Raw genomic sequence first — 19,940 nt, 5'->3', positions numbered from 1 at the left:
TCTCACAAGTAGAAAATCCTATAATTCCAAGTAGAAAAAATCTGACCTGCTTCAGAATTCATGGCATTGAAGAGAAATGAATTCACAAGAGAAGTAATGCGAGGGTATGAGCAGCCCAATGCCAGCCTCTAACTTTTCTTTGTTCTGTGCTTTTCCAACAAGAAATCAAATTGTTTGGTAACAGCCAAGAAAGTCCTGGCTTGCACGTCACCATATAAGCAGGAAATTCCAGTAATGAAAAATATAATCCTGCAATAAAAACACAAGCGGAGAAAGTAAGACAAAATATTTGCAGCTCTGAGGAAGGAAGAACTATACAGAATTGCAACGCTTTCTTTGCACCTGTTAAAGGCTGTAGCACAATCTTGTAGTATATGACTTTTTTCCTCCTATGGGACCAATTTATCAATATAGAGGTTTTTTTTATTGACAGCGAATGTTATAATAATCCCTTTTTTCACATACTCATAGCATTCTGGAAAAACAATCCACTTTAAGAACTAAAAATTCTTTAAATCTTGTCCCAGCTCAGAGACATTTCTGGAAATTTGAACAAGATGCTGTCAAGTATTTTTGAATTATATGTAAATGTCTGTCAAAACATTCCTTTCTTTAAGGTTTTCTGTCTTCTTTTTCCTTTCTTTAAGGTTTTCTTTCTTCTTTTCTTTTTTTTTTTCCCACATTCAGGACTTAAAACAAGGTAAGATTTTTAGCATAAAATTTCTTTCCTATGCCTAAACATTTTCACGGACAAATCAGTCAGCTCCATATAAGTTATTTGCAAATGGATTCTTTATGTGTAGCAGAGTAGTATGTTAGAAATATCCAAAGCTAAGGATGGTTACGATTGCCATATGGAGTTAGAAATTTCAGAAGTTTTCTGTATCAGAAAGTCCATTTTTCCAGATGCTCACCAATGCAAAGAGTCTACAGTGAAATATTTTTGTTCATATGTAAAGCAAAAGTGGGCAAAATAAACAGAAAAAATACTAGAACATAACACTTAATTTTTAAAATTAAAAAAAAAAAACAAAAAACAATCACAAAACCACTTTTGAAAACCACTGTCATGTTCAAACATACGCAGGCTTCCAGGCAGTGTCAATACTGGAAAAAATAGTTTACTGGTAACCTAGTCACAAAGCATCAGGCCACTCACAAAGGCTCTGGTCGATGTTATTGAATTTAAAGTTTCTTTAAGGAGCTTGTAAGCACTGGAGATCCTTTCCTTCCTGCAGAACTGGAAATGCTAGTGGCTATGAGCACAGGATGTACACCTGCAGAGACATAACCTTTCTTCAATAGTTGTGCCAAATTCACACGGCCCATGCTCAGTGGGGCATCCCCAGGCAGATGGGTGGGTGGCTGAGGCTCCCTTCTCTCCGTGCTGGGTCTGTAAGGCTATAGCATGGGGCAGAGGCAGCTTGGAGGGCCTGGACCCAAGGGATCTCCCACATGAGCCCCAAAAAGCTGTTGTGCCCAGCAAAGTGTCTGTGATGCCAGAGTTGGAACCCCGCTCTTACTATGAATGCCCTGTGATTTTCAGTGACCGCAAGTGGTCAAGTCCTTATTTTTAAATTTCATCCATAAGCTGGGACAGGTTCATCAAGATCAAAAAGAAATGCCAGAGAGGAGGGAGAGGGCCATGGGTGTCTGGGAAAACTAGTCCTTACAGAAGAAAAGAGTTGAAATTCCCCACGGACTGTCTGGCTTTGTGTTCTGAATGCCGTTGACTTAAATTGGTCGCCTGGTGTAGTCATATCTGCTATAATTTCAGCAGATTGCAGTTGCCAAAACATCTCCTGTATGCTTACCCTTTTATTATGGCATATAAGCACAACATTTCCAGTAATTTAGGGGCAGTTAAAGTCCCCTGTTCCTTGGAAGCTGCGTGGCCTATAGTAGTTTACGCAGCATTGCTGGTGCAATGCAAACTGAAGTACCATAGTTACTATGTTAGAAGTTGATGTCACTAGATACAAGCTCCTACTTGGCATTTAAAAAAAAAACACAGCCTGTTAAAATCTGAAAAAGAAATATACAGGACGGTACTCAAAGTTGAATTAAAAAAAAACAAAACCACTGTTTTTTTGTCTCTCTCATTGAACTCTAGTGTCAATTTGACAGATTCTGTCTGGCCCACTAAAGACTTGCGATATATGATTTTTCTTAGCACACTTTGAAGCAGTAACTTATTTTTTAAGGTTCTTTTTCATGATATTCTTTTGTAACAACTTGAAAGGCAGTATGATTTACGGGAAAAGAGGCCCAGACTGAGCAGCCTGAAGCCACCAAATCACAGTGATCTCAGTGTCACTAATTTTTCTGATATTCAATGTTTTTCTAGAAGCACCCTCTACTGGAATTGTCTTTCATTAAAAAGAGGTAAATTGCCAGTTTTCATGGTTTTGGAAGGACACTTGAGAGTCTGAAGTGACTTCATCAACCTTGAGGCAATTAAAAAAGAAAAAAAATTTTTCATGAAATCTTAAAGCAATCCCATGATTTCTTAGGATATGCCGCATGAGTTTTAATCTCACAGCTGGCAGTACTGTATTCTTTCCCTAACAACAATGTGGCTTCTTTCTCACTATTTAAATGCAATACTTTATGCTTCAATAAATTCAGCCTTTGAAGTTATGCAATAATAAGAAAAAAATTTTGATCCCCCTTTCCCTTCCCCATCACTGCAGAAAAAATATTGAAAATAAAAAGCCTAAAAAATAGGATGTGAAGACCAAAAAAAACCCCAAACCCAAACCCCAAATAATGTGCTGCATTTTTTTTTTAAAGGAATCAATACTTGGATCTTTCAGTCTTGTGGAGAGCCAGCTTATGGTTTTTGGACACGTGAGGTGAGTACTACTGCTAGTTAGCACTTGAAAGAGGGAATTAGGTTGTTTTTTTTCCCTTTACGGTGCCTTGAAAATGGAAAGCACTGTTTGCCGACAGTGCCACATATTGTTTATACTTTTATATCCCTTTATTATCGGTATTACTGTAGAGCCAGGAAGCCTGCAGTAGTCACCAGCCTGTTCCATTAGATACTATACACAGCACAAGTAAACCTCTTCGCTAAAGACCCCATGGTCTAAATGGAATTCCCTGGTCAATTTGTTCCATTAAGGGGCTTTTTGTTTCACTTGTCTTTGGTAGTGCAGGAGCACCTACTATGTTATATCTAAAGATGGCCGAGGAGGCTCAGAGGGGCATGATTTCAGGAGGCAAAGGGGCCCGGCGCTCATCCTCCACTGGAAGAGGCTCTTGGGGGTGGCTGAGCTCTTGCCCCAGGTGGAGCTGTCAATAGGCAGGGAAAGCAGATGGCTCTGCTGACTGCTGGGGCACAGCATCCCGCATCAACATTTACAGGTGCTTTATATACTCCCTGGCTGTTTTTTACCATCCTCCAGGGGGGTTAAATACACACACAGACAGCATAATCCAGAATACAGTGAATATGTGGTGGCATCTACTGGCTATTGAAGTAGCACTTTGAGCCTTCCTATAGCCAGTGGGAGCTTCCCCATTGATTTGGACAGAGCATCCATGACAGCACAAACACAGCATACAATGTTCCTGTCGCAAGCAGAACAGCCATACTCTCTCTCCTCCCCTCTCCCTTAAAAAGAAATGTAACTCAGGAAATGTAGATAACAGAAAATTCAAAAATACCCCCACTGAAATACTAGCCAGAATGAGAACCAGTAATGTAATCATGTAATTGATGTCCAACCTGATCCTAATCAGGTTTTGCAAGGTCTTGCAGCTGCCAGCCCTTCACAGACTTTTGAAAGCAGGTCCAAGCCATGCCTAGCTGAAGAGCTAAAAACCAGAGCTGATAACACAGGAGCTGCTGGTAGGGACAGTCATCTACCCAGCTAGGAAGATATTTATTTATAGAAAAGCCTTTGAACCAGATCACTACATTTTAAAGTAGTAATAACCAGTTATAGTGAATTCAATGACTGGTAGGGTGCAACACAGCCATGCATTATATACCCTATTGTAACCGGTCCCTGAGGGAAAGCCTGTAATTTAGGGATGTTTGAATGGCAAAACCTGGGTCATTGTAACAGATACTTTTTCTTAGTTATTTTTATGGAGAGGGTGAAAAAGAAAAAAATGGCCCAAAGAAGTCAGGCAGTGTGTGTTTTCATTCAACCTTATGAAACCTCCCGGAGCTCAATCCCCCTTGGCCAAATATTTGTTTTAAGATTAATTGTTCACACAGGAACTAAACAGCAACTTGCTGAACGCAGAGTTTTAAAGGAGATTTTTGTTCCTCCTCAGGACATTTTTCTCATGTGTTGCTGGCTCTTTTGTATGTTCTGTCACTTTTGGGAAGCAGGATTTGAACAGAACCAAGGAAATGGCTTTTCTGATATTTTGTTTGTTTTAAAAGTTTATCCATTTATGAGTTGTTTTTAGGATAAATATTACAGGAGAGCCTCAGGGCTTTGTTCAGAGGTCCCTGTTGTGGTAGATCACTTTACTGCCAGCACTTGGCAGGCAGCATACCCCCAGAGCACAGCTCAGGGAGAAAAGCTGGCCAGTGCCATCCCCACGGTGCAGCACCTCCTCAGGTACGTGTCCTGGTCAGGCTGAAAGCTACAGGCAGGAAAAGAAAGTAATGCGAGGAGGGAAGTGGAAGCTCAGGCAGAAAAATCCTGGCTGCCTGGAAGTCAGTGGTCCAGCCCAGCTTCCACAGAGACATTTTTTGGCCAGGCAGGAGTGTGACATAGGCGTATCACCTAACTCAGGTGGAGAGCAACGAGAAAAGCTTGCCCTTGCTCCTTGTACAGCCCCCAGTTTTGTCAGACTGCTCACCCAAGAGCCAACCAAACCTTGAATCTCGAGCTTGTATACTCAATTCAGAGCAGGGTGTTTTATTTTGCCTTAGTAACCTGCATATGAGACCCATTTTCTGGCTAGATGTAGACATTCCCCATCTCATTCTAGTCCCCATACCTGCATCTTGCATTTCTCTTAAGCAGTTCATTTTTCACTCCCCCTCTTCCCTACAGAATATGTATCACAGGAAATTTCCCTCTTTTAGTCTGAGGCTGTAAACACATATGCCCCTGTGAGTACAGTCATCCAGAGGTGAAGATTACTGTCCAGAGGTTCTGTTGTGGGTGGCCTTTGGTGTATAGCTCTAGCCACATCAGAGAAAATGTTCCTTCACAAATGTGAAGAGCAAAAAAGTGAGAGAAACAACCAACCAAATCCAAACCCAAATACTAGAAACCAAGATATGCAAAAGTAAGATTTCAGTAACGCCAGAGTGCTTCTAAGTTATCATCACCAAATAGGAAATTAAACATGAACACAGGTAGTACAACACTGCTTCCCTGACACTAAAACTGAATTCTTTTCAAATGAATTTAAGATCGCCTCATCTCCATCTGCCTACTATTTTATGAAATTCTACCCAGAATAGGTCCAAATTTTATCTGTATGATGGGTCTCAGCTCTCTTATCCTAATTTCCTGTTGACACAGAATAATTCTAACTATGACCTGGAACTGTTCTGTGAGAAGAGCTAGGTTTTTGTGTGTTTTTCATGGATTAGTTTATAGACTGAAGAAATTAGAAAAATAAATGGAAATATTGACTTCACCACCACTTTTATTTATCTTTGTGTGTTATACAAGAATTCTTCATAGCTTTTGTTCTCTGGGTTCCAACAGACACTTGATTCCCAAAACTAACATTCAAAATCAACATTAAAATATTAATTTTTATCACTTGAGTCCAAAAATAGTGAAAAAAACCACATGCCTTTAAAATAATGCAAAATAGGCCATTGGCATCTTCTGTAGCTTTATCAGATCAAGCAGTAAATTACTTGTGAAATGCTTGAAAATTACATATTTCCTTCTTTTCTTTTTTCTTACGTTTTCTTTTGGGAGGAATGCATAATGGCACAACTGCATTGAATATCAGCAGAACAAAATGCTGAGGAGCCCAGTAAATCTACGTACCCATGACACCAGATGAAAGGGAAAGTGTCATGAGTATCAGGTGTTATAAAGAGATATGAGCAAAAAGCACATGCTATGGTGAGCTGATTCTCATTTAGTAGAAATAACTTGTTCATTACTCTACAAAGCAACTCACCTGAAAATGAACATTAGCATTAAATGAGAATTAGGCTTTCTATTACTGAAACTGAAGCCAAAACCAACTAAACAAACAGAATCCAGACAGCATTTAATACATAGGGCATTGTTTCAGGTAATAACCAGAGTGATAATTAGCCACTTTTCCTACAATGCCTAATGAAACCCCTGTGGTGTAATATATTGGTACTAGCAATCTCTTTTATGGCAAAAAGACTATTTAGATCTATTAATTGAGCTAAAGGAACAAACCACCTATTCAATTTCACATTCACTAACACTGATGAAATGAAAAACATGACAATGCACTGCTACAACTTACATTGCAGCATCGGGGGGAAAAGGGAAAGCAAACTCTAAGTGATGATCAATGTCCATGCGGGTTCTAGCAGCAAAGTGTGAATTGTAATATGAAATATTTGTTCAGGGCTGAAGGCCAGAGTATCCAGGTCTGCTATACTGTATGGTTTGATTTGGTTTAGGGCATGCTTAAATTTTTTTTAGGATCTAATTTAGTAATACTACGATCATGCAGTAATGTCTGGAATTTTTCTAACGTTCATATTCAGAGCACAGTCCAGTTTGTGCTCAGCGTGAGTTAAGGACCTTTGCAAATGTAGACGGGCTGAGTTTCACCTACGGATCTCTGCTAATGTCTCCCCTATCTCAGCAGTCCAGTTTAACACTACACAAAATACACTGTTCATACAGTTCTAGTACAAACAATTCAATTTGCACTAACAATCATTCAGCAATACTTTTTCCTCTGCCTAATCTCATGTTAATATTGATATTATGTAAATGCCTTATGTGGTCAGAAAGAAGTTGCTAACAACCGTGCCCTCTGGATGATAATGCCAGTTATTAACAAGAAAACTTCCAAATACATTTCTTTTCCCCCACAGCCTTCTGAGATAAAAAAAAAAAGGAAGATTGTGCATGCAAAGTGACTCGAATTTGGCATAGCTAAAGACTGAGAGTCTCTGTATGATTTTTTTTTTTTAGTAAGTCATTAGTGCAGCTGTTGAAAGTGCTAAGCTGCATTTTCAGAAAGTAATATTTTGTGGGTATCATTTTGGTCTGAGATCTGTAAGACAGAGATGAATATTATTTAAAATATTTATTTTATACTTCAGAGGCTCAAAAAATGTGTCAAAATCAGACACGGTTCCTGGCCAAGACCATGACTGGAATTGACCCAAATACAAAAACAAGTGCAGCTAAAACCATGCAGCTATTTCCTGGATTTGTGGATGAACGTGCCAGCCTTTGCCTTTTATATGTTCTTAACAGTCAAGAGTTTTTCCATACTTCCTTGCCTTGCCTAGCCTCCCTGTTTTTTGCAGACAAGGCATGCAAGGAGAATAAATTGTCAACAGAAACAGCAGCCCCAGTGCTGATATCAGGGGAAGACTGACTTGTGCACAGGAGGACAATGAGCAGCATGATAAGCAAAGTTAATCATGCCTAATCAGCTGCACTCACCCACCCAGCTGCAGCACAGAAATCCTGGAAAACCAGGTGCTCCTGAAGATGACACAGGGCAGGGAAGCTTGTGCCTGTGATTGAATCAGGAATCGAAACCTGTAGGGTCTTGTTCCTCTTCCTTATCTACACAGGGAGGCCTGCATGACTAGGTTGGATTTAGACAGTTAATTTTTAACTTCTGGTGTGAGGTGTGATGAAGCCAATCTGAAATCACCACAGGGCACAAAAAATGCAAACAGCATCTTCCATTCTTGGGCTGGATCAAGGTAAGGGTGTAGCACCAGTAACACTCACCAAGAGTAGCTAACTGCACCATTGACTTCAACATGTGACTTCTGTGTTATTGTCCTCCTTTTGCTCCACAGCATGTAGTTCTACATAAGTTTTGGCCCTGCTCTAGGAGAGAAAACTGTATACTTCTACAGGTCTCAGACTGTACTACCACAGTGCGCTATGTAGCATGCTTCTAACCATCTGAACCGTATTTCCACCTCTGCATGTGCTCAGTGAGTACTGCTAAATCACCCGATTTTTTCTTGGGTCAAAAGGCCAAATGGAACCAATACCAGAAGCCCAACCTTCTGGGAATTTGTTAGAGGCAATAAAATTTCCTTCAGCAACTCCAGCATCTGATGTAATGACTTGTGCTTGAAATTGAGCATATCTTTTAAAACGTTTTAACATAATATAGACTTTATTTTATTTGCAGATTGTAACAGCTGTTAATGGCTCTTACTTAAAATACCATGTCTTATACCATATTTGATTTTGTCAACATTCATATTCCAGATCTTGTGTCTGTGACTCCAAAGTCAAAGAACATTTTCCTACTGGATATGTTTTCCTCATGTGATTATTGACATATGTATACATATACACTCTTCAACATCAAGTTCAATCTCATCTTTGTATTCAGATCTACAGACTGAAGTGGGAACAGGACAGCATTGTTGTAAATGTTTCTAATGGAAAATACAAGTTTATCTCTGCTCTTTTCATCGTTTTCAAATTTTGCGTGTTTTAGGAATACCCGTGACTATCTGCTTTACAGTGAAGGAGCATCCCTTTGCGAAAAAACCTTGAGACGGCTGGGAGGAGAGCAGAGAGAATAGATCTGCTGATTTGGGAAATCCATATGTCGTCTTGCACAGATTCTCAGCATTTCTAGATCCTTCTACAATTCATTGCAGCTAATCTGATTCACAGTCAGCTATACATTACACTCAAGTGCTCTGAATTCCCAGCGTGCAAAGTCCAGCATTCACTGCTTCAAAGTACTTCTTTACTAGCACTGCCATCCCCACTAACACAGGGAGGCATAAAAAGGCAGGGTACATAGTGCAGGGTACAGTGTTCTGAAATGATGGCCTTTAACCCTGAAGTAAAATTGAAGGAGTCAAATACTGGAGGGTTTTTTTGGGGGGGAAAGGCTGTTTTTATTGTAGGTTGTTCGTGGTTTGTTGTTGTTTTTCTTTTTTAATCTCTCTGATATATCGTATTCAAGTAGCACTGGAAAATCTTAAACTGATCTATCCTGTTAGCTAAGAAAATTCCAGACACTTCATTGAGGGAAGACTATAAAGATATTGTTAATCCTCCAGTGAGACCTGTTATTCTGAAACAAGTTGATTAGTCATCTGGCAGCCACTCGGTTTGATCTAATCATCCACAGAATGCAACTGGCAGAAGAGCCAAAACACATATCCTGTGCATGGCAGCCTTACAAGTCTGAAAGCTGTTTCCAAAAATAACAAGAAAAGAGAATTAGCACCAACACTAAGATGAAAGGTGGGGCAGGGGTGGGGGGGAGCATGGCTGAAGGTTCATTGCACATGATTTTTGCAAATCTTTTCACTTCCAGAGAGTTTCGTCAGTGCTCAGCATCTGTGCATCCTGATGGGACAGGTGCAATGAAGGAGTAGCTGCTGAGTGTTTACCATGAGGACAGCTTTCAGCTGAGGCAATTCTTCCGAGAAAATGCAAGTTCAGTACTCGGAGTGGTATCCAGGGAAGACAGTGCAGTGCAGTAGCTATATATGGAGAATCAGGCATGGGAGCAGGGCATTCCACTGCGCTGCATATGCTTCACTGCTTTCCTGAGAGCTAAAAATAGGGTGTCATGCATGGGCATCAGTGAAGCAAGGTTTATTAAGAAGGAGAAAAAAAAAACTTTTTTTTACTATGCCATCTTTCTCTGTTTCACTGCATTAAAAGCTGGCTTGGTTTTCAGTTCAAAGACCAATTTTAAAATACAGATTTTTCTCTTGTTATACTTAGAATCATAGAATCTTAGAATAATTTAGGTTGGGAAAGACCTTTGAGATCATTAAATCAAACTGTTAATCCAGGACTGCTTCATGAAGTTCATGCACAAATTTTCTCTAAGTCCATTTGATGCTACATGTCGTATCATATTGTATCATATATCATATCATACCATACCATATCTTAGCTGATTCCAATATTTCAATTTTCAAAAACCTAAAAAATACTGTAAAATGGCAAATTGCTTTAACAGCAAAATATATCATCCTGCAATCAGATCTTAAGCCCAATCTCCAGACTGAAAATATATTGTTACCCAGAAAACCATTTCTTGGGAAAGAGTAGATTTGATTTGGAGCTGATTTAGTGGGAACTGCTTACAAACAAAACAACTTAATTTTTATTTTTTTTTTAAATCCACTATGTATGAACTAGATACATGCAGGAAATAATCCAATAATATTTTCATCAAAATGAGCATAACATTTTAGTGTAATCTGATCAAATAAAACTGCTGTTTCTTAATTACAGCAAGATATGAGACACATTATTATTTTAGACTTTGAAAGAAATGTATACATGAACATATACACAATAAGTATTCCATATGTACATAATATCTACTGTAAAATGAAATAGAAGTAGTCTGCTTTGGGGAAAAGTATTTAGGCAGTACTGTGTCACCGCTGAACTAAGAAGGACCTTCTGCTTGCTAGATAAATTACTTACTTTGCCTTTACGGGCACCTAATTGTGTACTTTTACTTTTCTAGCTACCCTATTTTACCACCAATGTTGCTACATACGGCCAAACAGCAGTTCTCTCAAGAATCCTTGGAAGACTAATGCAATTTGTTTTGATGCTAATCCAAGCTGATAAAAAGCCAGTAATTCACTAACAAGTGAATCTCACGACTGATCAGGCTGAAGACTGGTATGAGTGCCAGATTTTTGAAAATTCAAGAATGAAGTTCTGATGGGAAATGAACTGGTTCACCTTTTTGATGAAAAGAAAAGCAAACGGATTGTCAGCATCACCCTTGGACAAACACAGCCCAAATTGGCGTGCCTCACTTAGTAACATATAGTGACTTGGACACCCAGACCAGGTCCTCTACTGTCTGCAAGTTCTAAAACATTTATGTAACTTTACATGTGAACATCATGGTAGCAACTGACTGTATTGATGCCAGTAGCATTATATGCTATAGTAGTTACAGCTTACGAAGTGTTTGTAACCTCTAGCTGAATTTATTCAGGGCTGGGAATGTGTTTCTGTCACACATGCATATTGTATCCAGCGCAAACGTGCCCTCATCACCCATTAGGGCTATGAGGCTTCTTGCATATTCCGTTTATGACACAGATATGCTACTCCATAGGATAATGGTACAAGAGAATCTGCTTATGCATAGAGACTCAAGGCAGAAAGTCCAAAGAACTATCTCTAACAGAAATCACACTGAAATTATTTAGGATTCCCTCCCACTCCTAGTTATTAACCATATATTTGTGAACTTGATTGAGGTGAATCAAAAGGCAAGACAATGGCTGTAGAAAACAATTCTATTAAAAATTTAGAAGTACGTACCTAAATGTAAAGGCCATGACCCCCATTATCTAACATTTTTCCTCTTACTCTGATGTCACAACTCTCATGAGGAATTTTGAGTTATGATTAGGAAAAAAAATTTGTATAAAGCCTCTTCATGTGGAAGAATACTGATAATGAATTAAATGCATTCACAGTGAGCACCTAAAACATGCAGCAAAATGCTGAAAATATGATGTTCTCCTCTAAGCAGTTGTTAGTTCGTTGGTCTAGTTTTACAAGCTAATGGTCCACGGGATCCTCCCTTACAGCAGTTACAGCATTTTGTTAAATTATTTAGTGTCAGGCATAGAGGAGTAAATATTCATACTTTTCTATTTAAAATTTAGAGCGCAGGAAAAGAAAAGATAAAGTAGTTTGCCTGGTATTAGACTATTCATGGATATTTCTAAAACAAAAGTAATTTCATGTTTGTTTTGTGCAATAATATGATCCTTTTTGTTCCAGAAATTGAAAATTCATGGCAGCTAATCTATTCTATTGCTTATACTTACTGTATGTGATACTTGCTCTCATGACATTTCACACGTCAGGTATAATTTTGCTTTTCTCATTTCTCATGTTCTCCCTGCCATCATAGAGTATAACGCCATCATCCAAGGCAGAAGGAGGAGTTGCTTATTATCCCTTAACTGACTCACACCCTCAGCTTCTGGATTTCAGGCACTTAGGCACTCTCAGCTAAATATTACACAGCATTTTAAATTGTTTGCTTTCATTCTCATATTGACCTTCACACACAGCAAAACCCACAGAAAGATTTCAGCTGATTTCACTAGGCTTTTAGTCAAGCCCAAATTACTTTCAATACCAAAACAGATGAAGTAGATCAGGAGATTCTCCATTAAATAAGCCAGCTCCAAAAGCCAGTGTGCTCCTACATTTAACGTCCCAGATTAATCTCAGCTATTCATCATGCTGCAATTTCGCCCTTAGCACACACAGCTAGCAATTACTGTACGAGAGCTGAGGTGTCAGAGCAGACACATACCTAACTTAGGATCCTGGAAAACCTCAGCAGCAGCCCATGAAGAAAAGCAGGGTAGGTCACAACAAGAGCGTAACTCTGCATTGAATCAGCCAAGGAAGCAGGCTCACTCCATTGGATGTTCTGGTTAAATGTCTGGATAAAGTACCAATACCCTGGTATGACCTCCCTTTCTGCAAGATCGCTATGCTGCCTTATATGATCACTATACTTATGTAACATACCCTGCAGCTGAAGGATGGGAGTGAGCTCGGAGGTTTTTTTTCCTGGCTTTCTTTGGCTCTTTAGAACTGTGCTGCTGAACTGCTGAGAGATGGGGACAAACCTATGGACACCGCTATCCCTCTGTGTCCCTCAGATCTGCTTTTGGGGGGCAGCAGGTGTACAGGTCCACCGGCCCCAGTAAAGGCTCTCCCAACACAGTTAGCATTAACCGGCTTCTGAAGGTTAGAGACTTGCAAATGTCTTCCTTGTCTCTCTGGTGCTCCAGTTTCCCAGTCTAAGCCCCATCTCGCAAGTACATTGCAGGACTTATAAAGGGTTTTCAGATCCAGAAATCTCAGTGTTAAAATACTATGTTTCTGAACCTTCAGAATTATATTCAAGTGTATCACAAAAGTGAGAAAGTGCATCCTAAGGAATCAAGAACCAGTTGAGAAAACTGAGCATTTATAGCATCAGTAGAAAATCCCACTAAATCCTTAGTAATTAAAAATATTGATGAAATACTTGAATTATACCTACAACTAGCATAACCATGCATGAATCTGCAACAAGGTTAAATTTTCCACAGGAATGCCAACCCAATTCCTTCTACGAGCTCACTCTATGAAGAGGAGTGATTTGGCAGATATCTTGAGGAAAAAAGACCAAACAACTCCTTAGCTACGTTGCCATGGAAATACAAATACAAACAGAGCACCTCCTGCTTCCACAGGCTCCAGTGGTTCACAGCTCAAAGACACTGTAGAGCATGAGATGTAACAGACCCAGGAGCTCAGGTAACAGCAGAATTCAGTTGCTGCCCCCTTTCTGAAACTTCTTCTGAAGCTTAGATAATTTCGTTAGGTTCAGCATGCTCTTGCTGTAATGTTCTCATTATTTTGTATTTGTGCTTGGCTCTGCCCTTCTCTGTTCCAGCTGGGAATAAAAGCAGGAATCTGAAATGCCATGGGAAAGGTTGGGATTTTTCCCTTTTTTTGACATGAAATAGAGAATTCCAGAAACCTCTTGAGCGAGCCTGTTTTTATAAGGTTCTTAGCCTGTTTTTTGGATAACCAAGCAAGTCTTTTCTCCATTAAACCACCGAGCCTTTTGAGGGGCAGCCAACTGTCCATAACACTCAACCGTCAAGTTTTCTTCCCCCTGTTTTTCCCTCTGAAATGTTGTTAGGGTGGAACTATTCCAGCCTGCTTCAGCAGACACCCCAATGCCTCCTCCATTTCAGTATGCTATGGAAGAGAAACTGAACCAAGCGCTACATGGAAAAGTTATCAGTGAGATCAAAGAGCCAAGCAGGCAAAAATCATAATCCTACATACTTATTGGATGTGTAAGAAGCTGAGTAAATGAGAATTTAAGGAAAACGGTGTTTCGTTAAATGCCTTCAGTAAAACAATCTGCTGCCTTTTATCAGGGACAAAAGCTGTAAACATCCTGTAATTACTCTTCTCTATCTGCAGTTTTATTTTTGCAGAAGAGGGAGAAGCTGTAGTATCACCCTGCCCTTATGCAGCTTGTATCCTTTTTTATACATGTTTTGCTATATATCAAACTGCTGAGCTTGTTCAAGCTTCAGATGTGTCAGATGCTTCAGACTGGTTGGAGTCTCCCCCAGAACAGGAGCACAGGTGTTCGCTGTGGAAATATTAAAATATTTTACATACATAATCTCTCCCCAGACAGCTACAATCAGCAGCCTGTGCCCTTTTAAGAGGCTCTCCCAGGCTTGGCAACACCTTTTTTAAACAGGCAGTTTATCTTCTGATAAGAAGCAGAAAGACTTCATTTACAGTTGTTTAATGCTATTAGAGCCTATGCACGTAGTTTCCATAATAAGATAGGAAAAACAAGCCAAGGCTTCTGCGTAGGATTTTTCTGATCTCCAGGATATAGGAACACACCTATGGTATCTTGGTGTATGAGTCATTGGGCTGCTGATGTCACACAGCATGTGCTGCTGGGCTTGGGTAAGTGATCGAGAGAGTTCACTACAAGACAATAGCTTCTGGTACACTGACGTATCGCCTGCCCATTATACAGTAGTAACCAGGAAGAAAGTTATTGTAAAATGTAAAAAAAATTACATTTAGAGACAGAAAAGAAACATTCTCTTTGCCATTTGTAATGTGATGCTGTTAAACCTGCGGGAAACATGTGACTGTAGTGCAGAGCATGGAAAATCAAAAGCAGCTCTGCCCTTTGTCCCCCCATCTGTCTCACTGCCACTGGGCTCCCTGGGCAGCCTGCAAGCCTGTGAGGCTGTGGCACCCATGGCATGCCGCAGGCGACGAGCGAGCGCTGCAGGAAGGGCTGCCAATTTTAGCTGTTCCTCAAGGTCTCGGAAAGTTTGTTCTTAAATATGGCTTAGCAAACAAAGCAAAAGCCACACGCCTGAACACTTTGCAACCTTTAAATGAGAGTCTCAGCTGCTGCCAAGACTAGCGTTTACTATCCAAACACACAACCGTGTGGGTGCTATCAGAATGCGCACTCACACATCCCAGACATGCACAGGGGGAGGAACGAGAGCAGTTTGTTTCAAGAGAAAAAGCATTAAGGAACGGCTGAGCCCATGGACAAATGAACACGAGGCTTCACAGGGGTCCCTATCACAGGTGGGAACACATAGTGTGCCCCCATGGTTTGCAAGGACAGCTCTGGCTGCAGCAACAGAAGTAAAAATAAGTGCTGCTGGCCACGGCAGTGAAGGGAAATGGGCTGCCTACAAACATATTGAACATCCACCAACCAGCTATGCTCTGTGGGTCTCTCACACAAAGATAATAAATTAAATTAGTTTGATTAGATGAATGGCCATTTTGCTTGCCTGTACACATGCATGTGAATTATCCAGATACTAATCTATCTGGATAGAATAAAAATGAATGTTAGTTCTGTTAAGTGACCAATATGGTTTCTCTCTTGGTTAGGAAGGAATCCAGATATTTCCTCTTTTTGCTACTTGGATTTTTGTATATAGCACGATACATTGCTTTTCTCTATGGAAAAAGGGGGAAAGAATGTGCTTGAAGTGAGAAGTCTTCTCATCATTCTCTTCCTAGAATGCTCCCATGCTTTCTTTCGGTGGAAGAACCCATACAATTAGCAACCAAGGCACTGGTCCAGTTTTACAGAGTTTGACACCTAATGAAGGTAATACATGCTGTTTGTCAAAGCCGGACCGTGGTACACCCAGCCCCACACAAGGCTTCACTGTCTCCTCACTACACTTCCCACTGGAGCAGCACTACTAGGGTTTTGACACACCATGGCATACCTTTCTGAGACCTAGGCTACTAAAATACAATGGCATTTCTGTGTCAAGGTCATTTTTTCCCCCTCACATCCAATGTTCCCTCTTAAACTCTCCATTACAAGATCCAAGTCCTGCTCCCTGGGATTTCCAGAGGCTTCTTTCTCTTTAAACCCCACTTCTCTATTATCCTATGGAAAAAGCAGCTCCAGCCATTCTTCCTTCTGGCTGGTGAGGGTAGTCCATTCCAATATCTTCTACGATCCCATTTTTTCTGCAAATAGCTCTTTCCCTGCTCATTCTCTGTGCTTTCACCTTCCAAAGAATTGTCACTGCATGGGACTATCCATAGCACACACCTGAACTCTCATTGGCTCAACCCACTCTTTCCTTAGAAATCGGGACTACTGGGAAATAGTTACATGTTGTTACCCGTATGAGTCCTGAAGCAGCAGAAAGGCAGGTTCATATAAAAAACTGAAACCAGGAAAACTATTCCTGTAAATTGGACCAGTCATATTCTCTGGTTTTGCTATTCAAACTATCCATCATTTGAAGTAATGCTGTTAGTAGTATTTAGAACTTCTGATTTAGAAAGAAGCCATGCACTCAGCTACTAGACTTCATTCAGAAACAGCAAATGTGCATTAGTCATAAAAATCATCATTCTTTTCTGGATAACTTGCAAAAAAAGGGGGAAATGGCTAAGCCTGATAAATATTCACTATAAATAGTTTATATCTGACTGACGAATGGGTGGTTAGATGGGCGATCAGAATATGTTCTTTAGAAGAGCTCTAGACAACTGCCTTGAATATTCATGGTGTCATGTTCACAGGTCATGGCCCATTTTGCTAATAGCAGATATGAAGAGCATCTTTCTCTCTCACAACTAAACTATATAGAAGTACCTAGTAGAAATATTCTGCCAAAACATTCGCAGGTTTTACAGATTACTTTGCAAATAATTATATAAGCACATGAAGAACATATTTTTCTTATGCCACACAGACCGAGGGTTTAGGCATTAGCCTGCTGCCTAGTCAGTCCTAGGGGAACCTGGGCTGTGCAGCTGGGGTAAAGCCCTCTCTCAGAGGCTCCAAGAGGTACACTGCTTGCTGTGGTTGTGCAGAAGCTGGGGGTTAAGAACTGGGACATTGGTAAGATTACCTTGGGACAGGATCAAAGGTCCCTTGAGGAAAGCATTCTTGAGTGAACAAGCAATCATGTTCAACCATCAGATTTGCCTTTCTGCTTGCTTGTAAATAATCCTTGATAAGTGGAAGAGGTAATTTCCTTGGCTATGGCCAAGGATCATTTGATTCCTTTCCGCTAGTCCACAACTGGTTTCGAGTTAATATCTTTACTGTTGTTGTTGTTGCTGCTGTGCTCAGATATGGGGTACACAATCTGCAATCACAGGGCTAACACAGGCTGATGAGCATACCTGACAGAGTCACTAATGCTGCCTATATTTCACTCGTGTTCTACAGCTTTTTGAAAAATATCTTTCTTGGCTTCCCTCAGTATTCCTGCCTTTACAATGAGTCTTATTCAGATGCTGAATGAAAAGCATAAAATTATTAATATTGATATCCTGCCTAGTGGTTTTGATGGATTCCAGAAGAGTTGCTCATGACTCAAGATATCAGTGGTACTGGTATGACAACATCATTAAAAGTAATACAGATGTAGTGTCATTTATTTAGCATTCCTCTTGCCTAATGAAAACCAGAAAGCACCAACAGCTGTGTGACCTTATTTATTTACTTATTACTCAGAAATCATGTTATTTGGGACTAGTCTTCCACAGCATTTTCATTGGTGAGCTGGCTCAAGATATATGGTAGTGTGATTATTTACTGGTTAAGGGATCGGGAGCACAGTGTTCTCCTCTATCCTTCCAGTTGCAGGGAATGATGATGGAAGAAACAGGAAGAGCCAGCAGATCAATACCTTGCTCCAAGCCGGGTGTCACCAGCAGAATTTTGGGTCTTTTGATTATGGGTTTGTTTACACGACACCAGGCTTCCTGGCTACAGATGAGGTAGAGGTGTCTCAAAGTGGGAAAAGGATCTTTGCAGAGGAATTAGCAGGGCTCATTGAAAGAGCTTTAAACTAGATTTGAGGGTGGAAAGGGATAAAACCACATCTACTAGAGATAAGCCTGGGGGCAGCATGCCAAAGTTTAAGGGACAGTGTGCTAGCATGGCCCTTTGGTCTGCTGTCTCAGTGGAGGCTGGTGATCAATAGCCATGTGGCAACAAAGACACAAGGGTTATTGACATGATAGAAACTACACAAGTACCTGAGAATGGTCACATAGGAATTAAGGCTTCTCCCCCCAGGAAGGTGGAGGGATGAATAACCCAGCTGAGTGCATCCACACCAGTGCACGCAGCACAGGCAACAAACAGGAGGAGCTGGAAGCCATTGGGCAGCAGGAAAACTATGACACAGCTGCCATCATGGAAACATGGTGGGATGACTCTCACAGCTGGAGTGCTGCCATGGAGGGCTGTAAACTCTTCAGAAGGGATAGGCAAGGGAGGAGAGGTGGTGGGGAAGCCCTGTGTGGTAGGGAGCATTTTGGTTGTCTAGAGCTTCGTGGTGGTGACAATAGGGTTGACTGTTTATGGGTGAGAATCAGGGGGAAGGCCAACAGGGCAGATATGGTGGGAGTCTGTTATAGACCACTCAACCAGGATGAAGGAGATGAAATATTCTATAAGTGGCTGGGAGAATGCTCAGAATTGCTAGCTCATGTTCTCATGGGAGACTTCCACTTACCAGATGTCTGCTGGAGATACAATACATCAGAGAGGAAACAGCCTAGGAGGTCCCTGGAGTGTGTGGAAGATAACTTCCTGACAGAGCTGGTGAGGGAGACAACAAGGGAAGGCACCCATCTGGACCAGTTGCTTGTAAACAGAGAAGGACTTTTGAGTGATGTGGTGGTTGGAGGGTGTCTTGGGCATAGCAATCACAAAATGTTAGAGTTCGTGATTCCTGGAGAAGCAAGGAGAGGGGTCATCAGAACTGCTACCTTGGACTTCCAGAGGTCAGACTTTGGCCTGTTTAGGATCCTGGTTGACAGAGCCCCTTGGAAGGCAGCCCTGAAGGGTGAAGGGGTCCAGGAATGTTGGGCATCCTTCAAGAAGGAAACCTTAAAGGTGCAGGAACAGGCCATCGCCATGTGCTAAAGGTGAGCAGGTGGGGAAGAAGACCATCCTGGTTGAAGAGAGAGCTTTGGCTGGAACTCAAGGAAAAAAAGAGAGTTTAGGACCTTTGGAAGAAGGGTCAGGCAACTCAGGAGGACTACAAGGATATTTTGAGGTTATGCAGGGAGAAAATTAGAAAGGCAAAAGCCCAGCTAGAACTTAATCTGGCTACTGCCATAAAAAGCAAGAAAAAATGTTTCTATAAATACATTAGCAGCAAAAGCAGGGCTAAGGAGAATCTCCGTCCTTCATTGTATGTGGGGGGAAACATAGTGCCAAAGGATGAAGAAAAGGCTGAGGCACTTAATGCTTTCTTTTGTTAAAGAAAATGTATTTTGAATTAAGAAAATTTAAATGCTGAAACTGCTAAATGGCAGAACCAGGCCTCAGCCATTGTATATCCCTAATCCAAGGCTGGATTAAAACTTGGCCAAGTTAATCAGTAGGAGAATAGAGAAACAATAGATGATCAATTTGTGTACACAGGTGCTCTAAGAAACGCAGGTGTTTTCAGAAAAATTAGTGTATGTGAACAGGAATTGCATGTTCAAAGACTAAGTGTGCTTAAATGATTGTGTGCGTTAAAGCAGCAGAAAGAAGATCATGATCCGAGGAGGACCTTGGAACCCAGGCAGAGACTGGAACTGGATAGATGAATCAACTGGGACAGGCTCAGATGATGGATTCGCAGAACTGACAAGACCAAAGGAACTTCTAAAAACTTTGGACGTTGGGTGATGGTTCGATAAGTGTATATAAGCTGTGCTGTA

The sequence above is a fragment of the Falco naumanni genome, chromosome 6, assembly GCF_017639655.2.
Source record: "Falco naumanni isolate bFalNau1 chromosome 6, bFalNau1.pat, whole genome shotgun sequence".
NCBI lineage: Eukaryota > Metazoa > Chordata > Aves > Falconiformes > Falconidae > Falco > Falco naumanni.
Note: the sequence above shows the minus strand (reverse complement) of the source record.